The 11,535-nt window shown below is 42.6% G+C and overlaps 1 pseudogene; it reads right to left on the reverse strand.

Annotated features, from left to right (window-relative positions):
- Window positions 1-6,446: 6,446 nt before the first annotated feature.
- On the reverse strand, window positions 6,447-9,402 carry LOC115325257 (annotated as a pseudogene).
- Window positions 9,403-11,535: the final 2,133 nt, after the last annotated feature.

Consider the following 11,535-nt stretch of genomic DNA (forward strand, 5'->3'; position numbering starts at 1 on the left):
ATAAAATACGGACATTTAGCAAGAGGTTTGCTGACAATGGAGGGGGGGGGGGGGGGGGGTCGTTCGTTTCATGAGCATAGAGCACTCCACTTTTTCTTTAAGCTTGGTTTGCGTCAGCATATAATTGAGATACAATTCACAAATATTTCGTTTGATTTTCAAAAAAAATTATTACACGAGTTTATTTTAGGTCTTACTCATACCGTATTAAGAATATGGAAGAATCTCCACTAAGCATATAAGGTATGCATCTAAAGGAATATTTCTGGTTACTTACAATTTTAACCTAGAAGTTAGGAGAATAGGAGTTCTTGAATTTTAATTGCTACATACTCAAGATTTACGTTTCATATTCACACAAGCTTCACATGATTGCATCCGTGTACGCCTTTCCCACTAGCGTTTAAAAGAAGCTCACATGACACTCTTGAAACAATCAACGAATTTATAATATGCACATTATTTATATGCAAATTCCAATAAATTCAAGAGACAAATAGAAACCTGTAAAGCAAGGTTGGATCAGGTTGAACAAGTCAGTGCTGCTCCAATGAACCTCACACAAGCGTTTCCTGTGAAAACTGTGGACACTCCACCTATAAATTGAACTTTGCCACTTTTCCCTGGTGGCACAAAAACACATGGAGACACATTCAAAATCAGATGTTATTCATACAGAGGGAGTCTAGCACCATACCCTCTGTGGGAGAGTGGGCATCACTGTGCCTCGCAGGCATCTCTGCTTCTGCTATGGAGTAAGGATAGTAGCAACAAAAAACCATGTACTCATAGAGCGGACATTAACAATGCTAAAAGTTAACTTCCAAAAGGCAATGGGGCCTTTATATTAGAGGAAGTGGGTCAGCAGTTTAGTTGTATTCTACAACTAAAATAAGATTGTAATAAAAGTACTGTTCGCATGATGAAATGGCAATACTTGAAAAATTCTTAATGTTTTGGGGAGTCAAGTGTTGGCAATGCCCTGCACATGGCGGTGAAAACCAGCACTTAGAAAGCTCTCCAGTTCCAATGGAAGATGCACTCATCAAATGCATCACATCTATCTTCAGTGCCCGTCAATTGTTAGCTTTGCCTTTTTCCCCCCAATGAAGTGTCATGCTGCAGGAAAGCAATTGCAGCACACATACCCTTTTACAAGACTAGTAGAACCCCCTCCTACAGATCACTCCTCTTTCCATAGCAAAGCAAACGCTGGAGAAGTATTAATTGTGGCTGGCAGGGGTGGCCTCCTCCACTGTCTTTAAGTTGCAACAGAGCTTAGTGTCCATGTTGAACCAAAAAGAAACACATTGTTAATAAAACAAAAAAAAATATGGCCAGCAGCCAGGCCAATAGTATTTTTCAAGTTCCAACAACACTTCCTTGCAATACACCTGTGAACGGTGGGAGAAGCCTGCCTTTCAGACGAAGACCTGCGAGCTTTTGCACACACATATGCTAGATCTTGGTTGTTTAATGTTAAATAACATTTTACTACCCAGAGCAAAAATAATCCTACCACGGCACAAATAAAAAATCGAACAATTTGCCTTGTAAAAATTATTCAATGAAGAAACTAAACATAGGTCACAGTTATGAAACTGTCAAAAGCATTTCAGCTGGTATTGTTTCAGTAAATTAGATTGATGACACAAAGACACATGTACCGATTTGAAATGTAATTTTATTTATATGCTTCATCAATACACATCAAACAATTGTAAAATAATTTAAATTATATGTTGTAAAAATGAGGTTAGGCTTTACAAAATTTCCAATTATGGTTACAAATAAAAATATTGTTAGAAAATCTCGACTTATACTTTGTTAATTGTATATTTAGCCTTTTCCTTCATTTCCTTTGCAATTAATTTTAAGTTGAAACTCAGCTTCTGCACTCTTGGCAGGATGCACTTGGTGATGTGTCTTTACCACAGAAGGTCACAAAAGCCAATGTTGAGGGATCCTGCTGTTTGGCCATCTCCAACCTGTAAAAACTGATTTGCAGTGCATGAGACAAGCCCGCTTACCTTGTTAAAGTCCCAGGAGGCAATAGGCACATTCAGCAGCGGCTCCAGGGTTAAGGAGTGAGTGACTCTGATTCGTCGGTTTCAAAAAAACACGATGCACAGGAGTGAAGCAATGCAACATTCCGGATCGCGAAGCATTCTTGCTTACCTAAACAAGAACAAATGAAATGGCAGAAAAAGATTAATCATCTGCTTGCTGCTATAGGATAGAACTCACCTCGGTAAGCTAATTAATAAATTAAAAATTTATTTACTGAAACTATTCAGTAGTTACCTTTAAGACATGCGTCTTGATATGCGCCAGAAGCAAACATTCAGAAGACAAGTCATGTGATTGGTCTGAGTCGTTTTGGAACAGCTCTTGAAGCAGCTAAGATAACTTTTGGGGCATGAGCGCCCACTTCGTTTTCATCCAGGGAAATAATGTTAAAATACAATAATTTTGAGTACCTAAATCTGTTTTCTCCAAGTTTTAGAGGCTGTAATAAAACTGCAGTTCTACATTTAAAAAAAAAGCATTCGTCATTTGATTACTAAATGCGTGGGAATCCACTTGGTACTACCTATCTCGGAGAATGACACAATGCACTGGTTCAACAACCTGTAATCATTTATTCACTGTCATCGCCCGCGCTGCGATCCCAAGATTCCCACACATCCGCTGCAACAGCTGTTTATTAGCGGCGGAGCGCCGCTCGCGTGGCCAATTGTACTTGACCCTCCTGTGGTGGAAATGATTGTGGACCATTTGGCACGCGGGCCACCTGGTCGAATGGCTTGGATCCTTAGGTTGCCCACAAACGTAAATTACATTTTAAACTCCTTTAAGGTTCTTCCCAAGCTTGCATCCACTACTTCAGCTAATTGAGTTACAATTTACTCGCACATATATAAAAGTGACAACTAGACAAAAAAAGTTGGCATAAAACATGAACCTAAAAAGTCCATATAAATATTTCTGCAATTTTGGAGCATCCTTGCTAAATCTAGGAATGGAAAAAGATATCGTCAGAATATCAGAGTCCGTCTACCATATATGCAAGCCGAAGTTTCATTAGAAAATTGTCACGTCTTGCTCTAGAGGAATGCTTTCCCCTTAGCATGCAGGTGTGCTGCAACAAAGCAAGACACGCAAAATCGCAATGCCTGCTTCGTGGCATTTGCTCCACCACAGTACACCAGTGTACAGGGAGAAGCGCTCTATAGGACACTAACCAACGAGAACAGAACACAAACATGTGAATTATTGCGGAACTTCCAAGTACTCAGTGTTTGATACGAAATCAGATCGAATTGTATGTTATTTGATGTCACAATCAGAAGTTCTGAAAACTCGCACAATCCTATTGTGACAATTTGGCAAAGTTTTGAGTTACTAAATTGAAATTAAGCTTTGGTGAAATGTTGGTGCAGATTCCTCAGATTTTGGTCAAATGTAGCAAGATGTAGCAGGGATGAAGCAAACAATGCGACAATCAGATAACTGCAAAACACCACTGTTGATAAGCATTTTCTTTGCTTTCACACATTCCATCCTTCAGCCAGCCCGGATACCAACCAGTCAAACTGCTGTAGCCCTCCAATTTTTCTTGCATCATATTTTTTTAACTATTTATAGCATCAATCATGCTTGGCTGTGTTTATGCCACAACCTTGTTTACCGACCCGAGTCAAATATATGACACAAATTAGGAACCGCAAACACGATTCCTGTGAACTTCTTAATGTTTCAGGATAGACTTGCTCCTTGGTCACGAGTCACTAAACAGCCCAAATGGTTGCATCTATATTCATTTTCCTTTTACTACCATAGCCCATGGAAGTAGCTGCTTGAGAATTCTTATAAATCTCTTCAAGCTCTTTCTTGTCTGTTTGAAATGCCTAGGTTAAAAAGAAAAAAAATCAAAAGAAAAACAAAGAAAAGCTGCAACCATTTGGCTTCTTTTAGTCACATACTAATAGAAGCCAAGTCGGTCCCATAACGTTGGGAAGTTTATAGAAATTGTGGTTAAAGAAACACTAACCCCCTCCCCCCCCCCCCCCACACACACACACAAAGGCTTTTCTTAATTTTTTGCCAGGCGATTTAATATGATGTCAGGAGACTACCCAAATCAATATTTTGCTACAGTCACATATATATTTAACAAGGCCAAAAAAACTCCACTGCTCGAAACCAAAACATGAGCACAGAAGCTCATGACCGAGACATGTGGACAATCTGTACCGAGGAGAGGAAGCAAGGTAGAGGAGGAGAGAGATATCAGAAGCCACATCGCGACACCCAACTGCACTTCTTTTTCTTCTTCAGCAAGCGAAGCAGACAACAACTAAGTTGGGTGCACTGTTTGCCCGTGCGGTTGTTTCACACTTATATCTCTTCTGCTCGATGCTCTGTGCTTGAAGATCAATTGGCCGGTACTATGAACAACAGTTGCGAAGTAGCGGCCCCACGTTCGTCGTGCGCCGCCATCGTTTTGTCTAGCCCGCGGTACGTCGCCATGTTCAGAATGATGTGCACATGTGCTTCCTCTGACCTGTGCAACATTTTTTTTCTTTCAATGTACATATTTGGAGGCCACAAAAATGGGGTTCATGCTACTTTCTATTTTTAATATTGAATGATGACCCATGACTTTGAATTTAGTACACAGTTTGAATGTCATGTGACCATGTAAAAGAGAGTGAGCATGATTAAAACCGGCCAATTCTCGACGGGCTGTTTTCGAGCATAAAGAGGACGGAGTTTGAGCCGCAAATTGCGTTCTCTGTAGTTAGGCTCTTATAGGTCATGTTGAAACAAAAACTTCGCCGAGCATAGATACTTTTTCAGTGCCCCTTGAAATATTTTTTGAAGTTCGATTATATCTTCTGCTTAACCAGCTGGAGGACTTCTGCTGAGCTCTATACATTGAAATAATTGAAGATAGCTGTAAAACATTCGCGTAACACATTTTGATTAGTGCAATTAGTATCTACAGGGCGAGTCAAAGGAATCGATGACCGTTTGAAGCGATTGCATAAATTGGTTCGTGAATGTATTGCACTTAAATGTTTTAGAGGGGTGGCTGAAGAGCGTTGATCAAGGGTATAAAAGTCTTACTTATTAAACTTACCTGAGTAAAGAGTTAGAGACCAAAATCTTGAAATCCCTAACTTCGACGGCTGTCTGCTATAAAAAAAAAAGGTGTCTGGTGCAACCGACAGATGGAGGCACGTAAAATCACAGACGGTTAGAGAGCCTACAGGCGGTACGCTTGAATCGTGCTGCGGTTGCAGACAATAACTTGACACATGGGCATCTGGAGGGGTGCAATAGCGGATGACGTTTCTAAACTAAAGGCGATGCAATCTTTTTTTATTTTTGCACGAATTGTCAGTGCATGAGTGTTTTATTCTACCAATAAAACAAAAAATTCAAGATAAAACACAAACAAAACAGTTGTGTTGTCTCATTTTCTTTCTGGAATTATTTTCGGCTACATGTCGCTGTCTACTTTGCACTCTCTGGTTGTTACCGCATCACTTTTCTTGTCTACAACTTTCATCCGTGCTGTTTTGGGGTGCACTTAGCTCCCAACGAGTGAGTGAAGGTTGCTCTGTTCTGGAGAGTGTAAGAGAACAAAATAGGTCCACTGACTTTTTCGGGTGGAGTTTTGGCGGCTACCTCCAGACTCCTCTACAATTCTACGCTGGGTGAGGTGCGCCTCAATGAGGGAAACCTCAAAAACAAGCCACTGACAACAGCAGTGTCATCACCGAAGCTGATGCTGAAATAGTATTCGTTGTGTCTTCGCTGCTGATCCCCACCTGTCAACGCAGAGAGCACTGCCAACATCTTTTGGCTTTTTCGCCATTAAGACGCCGCCGTGGGTAGTGATTTCAAGTTTTTCCATCCTAATTTTTTACTTAGGTAGTTTGATCAATGGAACTTCTATACCTTTAATGCACATTGCTTAGCATTTCTGTGAAGGACCTTAGCACAATACATTCAGAAACCAATATTCGCAATTCCTTCAATCAGCCGTTGATCCCTTTGACTCACACTGTAGTATCAATAAAGCTAAAGACCCGACTGGCACAATTAATAACAAGAGTACAGTAACAAAAGCAGAACCTACCCGTTTTATGTATAAAAGTTTAGTATATGTTCACAGAGCTTTGTGCTTAATAAATTTAGGCTATACCTGCAGATAATCCATGCAGGTTCTTGCAAATTAATAAAATAATTTAAAGGTAAAGCCTCAGATTGGGACCTATGGCTCACACAGAAGTAGAGGCTCAGGCAACCCTTCATCATTGGCTGCGGCTAAATTTAAAGCTAAATATTCTTTATATTAAAGGGAAATTTTTTTATATTTATCGTTATCATGAGCATTAACTTAAGATTTTCATTTCTGAAAGAACAAACATTAGGTGGTTGTGACTGGTAAATCAAACATTTAAAGCCACACCTTTTTGTTACACTTGGTATTTAAAAAAATGCAGCTTCTATTACATATGTCCACTCGTATCTAGCAATAATGTCCTGTCAGCATAACAAATTTTTCTACGCTTCATTCTAGGCACACGTGAAGTTGTAATAGGGAAGTGTAAAATTTCACCATCATAAAGACATCGTAATAAGTGGCCTCGCATAGAACTCTGGTCAAAATTTTGAGAACATGGATCCTGTCCAGATGCAATGCAATATGCATTGGCTATAGAATACACCCCACAATCATATGTGTTCATCTGGCGCTGCGTAGGCATAACATAAACAATGAGCTGATGTAAATCTAATCCCATGATATTTAAGACCTGAGAAACCAAATTGTTTGATATTTCTTCGAAGAGGGAGTCAAATAAAAATACTGAATTGTTTGGGGCCCCATAATTTGTAATAGTCACCCAGTGTTCATGATCTGGAATATGAAGGATCTGGACAAATTTATCTTGCTTTTTAAACAACAATCTTGGGCCAAGAAGAACATCCTGTAGTCCCCCAACATGGTTAAACTGTGTATGAATAAGTGATTGTGCCTCATTGATCACATTATCATTTAACCATTCAATGCCTTGCACACACAATAAATCATGCTGCGTAATATAACGTGCTGCACGCTCTAAACGAAGCATGCTGCGGTCGCTGATGTTACAATTAGTGCTACTTTTACCAGACTTCATGATTGGCAATGCCTGCACTTTAGATGTCCTCTTTCTTTTACTGGGCCTACCACGAGGAGACTTATTCAATGGAACAATCAATACATCTTTATCCAATACTTCATCACAGGTCAGATCTACAACAGTATGTGAAACTTCAGCACGTTTTCTTTCATTATGAAATTCCGGTTCTGGAGACAGAGTAATTATGTCTGAAGAGTTTGTATTCATGTCTAAACTTTTGCAATAATTGTGGTCCACAAAATGCTGCTTTAATTGCGTACGCTCAACAGTGCTCGAATTGCAAATTTTCTCCCTTTTAATGCTTGGAATACTAGCAGGGCTCTCTACAATGCCATCCTCACTACCAAATGACCCTTCTTCATTTAGCTCATCTTCATCCTTGCAATGAGCCTGCTTCAAATCCTGCTGTTCATCTTGATTGAATACTGTTTTGGAAGTCTTATTTCTAGGATAGGTTATCAGGTTATTAAAAAAACTCTTTATTTCAGATAACTTTTCCAGCAGCTCAGATTTACCACAGCATGCCAAAGTGTTTGCTATGCTTTTGCACGATTCCGAGAGCTCACTTAAAGCGTAATTATACTTTGATTCCGTCGTGTCCAGTTTGGGATTTCCTTTCGTTGATACATTCAAACTAATTTTTTGCGCTACTGCCTGTGCAGTATCTACATCAGTTTCAACAAAGCCAGACTTTCACCACCGAAATGCAACACATTTGACATCGAAAAGATCCACTGAAAGATTAGATCTAACAGCAAAGATATGTCTACAAGGAAGCCGGAACTGATTTTGGAATGTGCATGTACAGGCAGTTAAATCCTGTGAAACAATGTAACAATTACTTTTACTATTGACTGTATGCTGTCCATTATTCACACAATATGCAAGATTTCCATTTGAGTAAGATTCATACTCCTTATAAATTAAGTTGCTAGCATATCCTGTACAGTTGGTAGATACCTGAATATGAAATGCATCAATTTTTCGTGTGTCAAGGCACAGCATGGTTTTTTGGAATTGTGCAAAGCTAACAGATAAAGTATCATGGTTTACATATTGAACCAAGGCTTTGACAGCATCAACTAAATGCATACGCTGGTGCATAAACTGCTTTATCTTTTGATTGTGGCTTTCCATTCTGTTGTTAGTGTTATTCCCAAAGGTATAGATGTTACGACGGTATGCATGCACCCACATCTCCCTACAGTCGTGCCAATTTTTATAATAAAACTCAAGAAAGCTGGACTTTTTTGCTTTTCACTTTCAAGCTCCTTTTGCATTTCATTTTCAAGCTCTTCCAAGATTTCTTGGTAAGTATTGTCATCATAAGAGAAAACTAGCTTTGATATGAGAGACTTAACGGCTTGCTTGTCGACTCTGCTAGAACAAAGTTGCGAAACTCTTTGGTGCAGATACTTTACCACATGCCAAGAGCATAGCAAAATTCTACAATTTGGTAGCAGCTGTGCAAGAATATTCATTTCATTAAGGTCCTTATCCATCACCGCTACATTACAATTCGACACCACAGCAGGATTTAAATCGAGGAACTTCGCTATAGCTGCTTGAAGAATTTCTTTAGTCTCCCGCTGCACAAACATGTAACAGATCGGTCTCCCATGGCTTGTGCTGTCCTCGCAGAGTACTGAATGAAGAATATAACCTTCAATATTAACCTTGTAAGTGCCATCGAAAAATAATACCTCTGAATAATTTTCTGTGAACTGCCTCATTAAATTAGACTGAAATAATACAAACAAAAGCTGATTGCTAGAATCCTTTTCAATGTGTACAATCCAACCAGGACATTTTTTAACTAAATCTTCCATTTGCTTTAACAAGAGAGAACCATGATGCAGACTATTCTCGATTTTCCTCACATTTTCATGCTTTACATTCCTAACGTCTTGCGATGTAATATGCTTTCCAGTCTTTTTAAATACCAACTCTTTCAAATCCTTTGGTTTAACATTGCATGAAAGGACGTCTTCAAATTCTTTCTTTTCAGCCTTGTTTAGGAGCCTGTTCTGCGGATACCACATTTCGAACCCTGGCCCTTCGGGATGGTTGTGGCCCTCTACCATGCTGTGAACTTTATAATGAGGCATCGGTTCCACAATTAAAGAAACTGACACCTTGCATAGGCATCCTGTCGCAAGATACCTCTGCTTGTTTCGGATGCCGTTTCCTCTAGATCGAGACTTCCCAGCACGGCAGCACTCAAAAGTGATACGCCTATAAGGGAAAGGGTCCTTAGATGTAGGGCTTGTGCAACTAGACAAATTTTTTTCAGAGTGACCAATTCTCATGGGAGTGAATTTGGCAGCTAGCCACTGCTTATAGCTAGATTCAAACTCGCTATAGTCACTGAATGTGACGCCTAGACCCAGAGTGCCCCCTCCAGCTAATTTGCCTAACCCAAAGGGTGTGCAAGGCACCCTATCTGCACCACTGACAGGAGCATCTGCACCAGCCTGACCATGCACTGTTGGTACATTACAAGAAATACATCTTAGAGGCATCTGACCCACTATCTCACTAGAACACCCTTTATTTCTGCCAGAAGAAGAAACCGAGTCCTCTAAAAGAGACGAACACTCAAAGGCAGCACCACATGTATGCGCCATCCAAGAGTGCCGAGCTCCCCCGACAAGCGCAGGAGCACAGCCACCCCTTTGCGTCATCGGCATCCCAGAGGACTTTGTTCCTCTCCGCCTCTGCTTTCGAGTGGTGCGACAGGCCGTAGCCGGTACACCCTCACAAGGGTCAATGCACTGCGCCACAGGAGAGGAGGGACGCACCGAGGCACCACAGGCAGCAACAGATGTGCCAGCCTTCTGGTGCACCCACACTCTACCAACAAGCGCAGGAGCACGACCGCCTGTTTGCGTCATTGGCATCCCTGAGGACCTTGTTCCTCTCCGCCTCTGCTTTCGAGTGGTGCGACAGGCCGTGGCCGGTACACCCTCACGGGCGTCGATGCACTGCGCCACAGGAGAGGAGGGACGCACCGAGGCACCACAGGCAGCAACAGATGTGCCAGCCTTCTGGTGCACCCACACTCCCCCGACAAGCGCAGGAGCACGACCGCCTGTTTGCGTCATCGGCATCCCTGAGGACTTTGTTCCTCTCCGCCTCTGCTTTCGAGTGGTGCGACAGGCCGTGGCCAGTACACCCTCATGGGGGTCGATGCACTGCGCCACAGGAGAGGAGGGACGCACCGAGGCACCACAGGCAGCAACAGATCTGCCAGCCTTCCGGTGCACGCACACTCCCCCGACAAGCGCAGGAGCACAGCCATCAGAAAGCATCATTGGCATCCTAGAGGGCTTTACTCCTCTCAGCCTCTGCTCTCGAGTGGCATGACCGCTGGCGGCTGGGGCACCCCGAGAGGGCTCGGTGTTCTGTGAAGACTGTGTGCGCGGCACACAGCCCCTACTTCTGACAGTGTTGTCAAGGCCGTCAACGCCGCCACGGCCACGTGACACACGTTTCGGCGGCCTCTGCACAACAGCGGCCCAGCTGGTGGTGCATGTGTCAGTGGTTGTCACAGCGCACATGCCCTGCACCTGTTCTTCACCCACACAGGCTGGGCCTCCTCCGGCACTAGAACTAAGGGAAGGGAAGTTATACTTACCGTTCCAGAACTCTGCAAGCTCCTTGGCCTGGTCCCCATACTCACGACGCAGCTCCTGGTGTTCCTCCTCTGCTGCATGGCGACTCCACTCCTGGTCCTCAGCCTCCTGCCCGTGGCCTGCCACAACACCATGAAGGAAGCCTCGAAGGATGCGTCCAAACACCTGCCAAGATATGGAAACTTTAGGGGAAAACGCGACACCACGAAAATCTAAGGCACAGCAACCTTTTAGCGTTATTTGCATACATGTTGATTCTAATTTATTGTTCTAAATTCATGCTATGGCTCATATACGCAGATCAAACCTACCCTGCTGCCTTTCTTGTTGAAGTGGACACCATTCAGCATGAGCAGCCCACTCCACGACTGCCTGCTTCCGTCGATGAAGCCGTATCCCTCCTTGCGGCAGAGTTCCTGCAAGATGAGATTCGTTCCCCTGGCCTCATCATTGTGTTCTTGCAGCACTTCGGCACTGACCGCCCACCGATCATTCTTCCGAAGGCTCACCTCTCTCGGAAGGATGGCCGAGAAGGCGACCTGGATCTCGGGGTTTTTCTCCATGATGCGCGACACCAGCTGACGAAATTTGGCGACGCGCGTGATGTCACTATCCCCGACGTTGTTAGTGCCAACATGCACGACCACCGCATCAAAGCCAGGCAGACTGTCAGCGATCATGGAGAACAACCGCTCAATCCT

This window comes from Ixodes scapularis, unplaced genomic scaffold (assembly GCF_016920785.2).
Source record: "Ixodes scapularis isolate PalLabHiFi unplaced genomic scaffold, ASM1692078v2 PGA_scaffold6__148_contigs__length_123643588, whole genome shotgun sequence".
NCBI lineage: Eukaryota > Metazoa > Arthropoda > Arachnida > Ixodida > Ixodidae > Ixodes > Ixodes scapularis.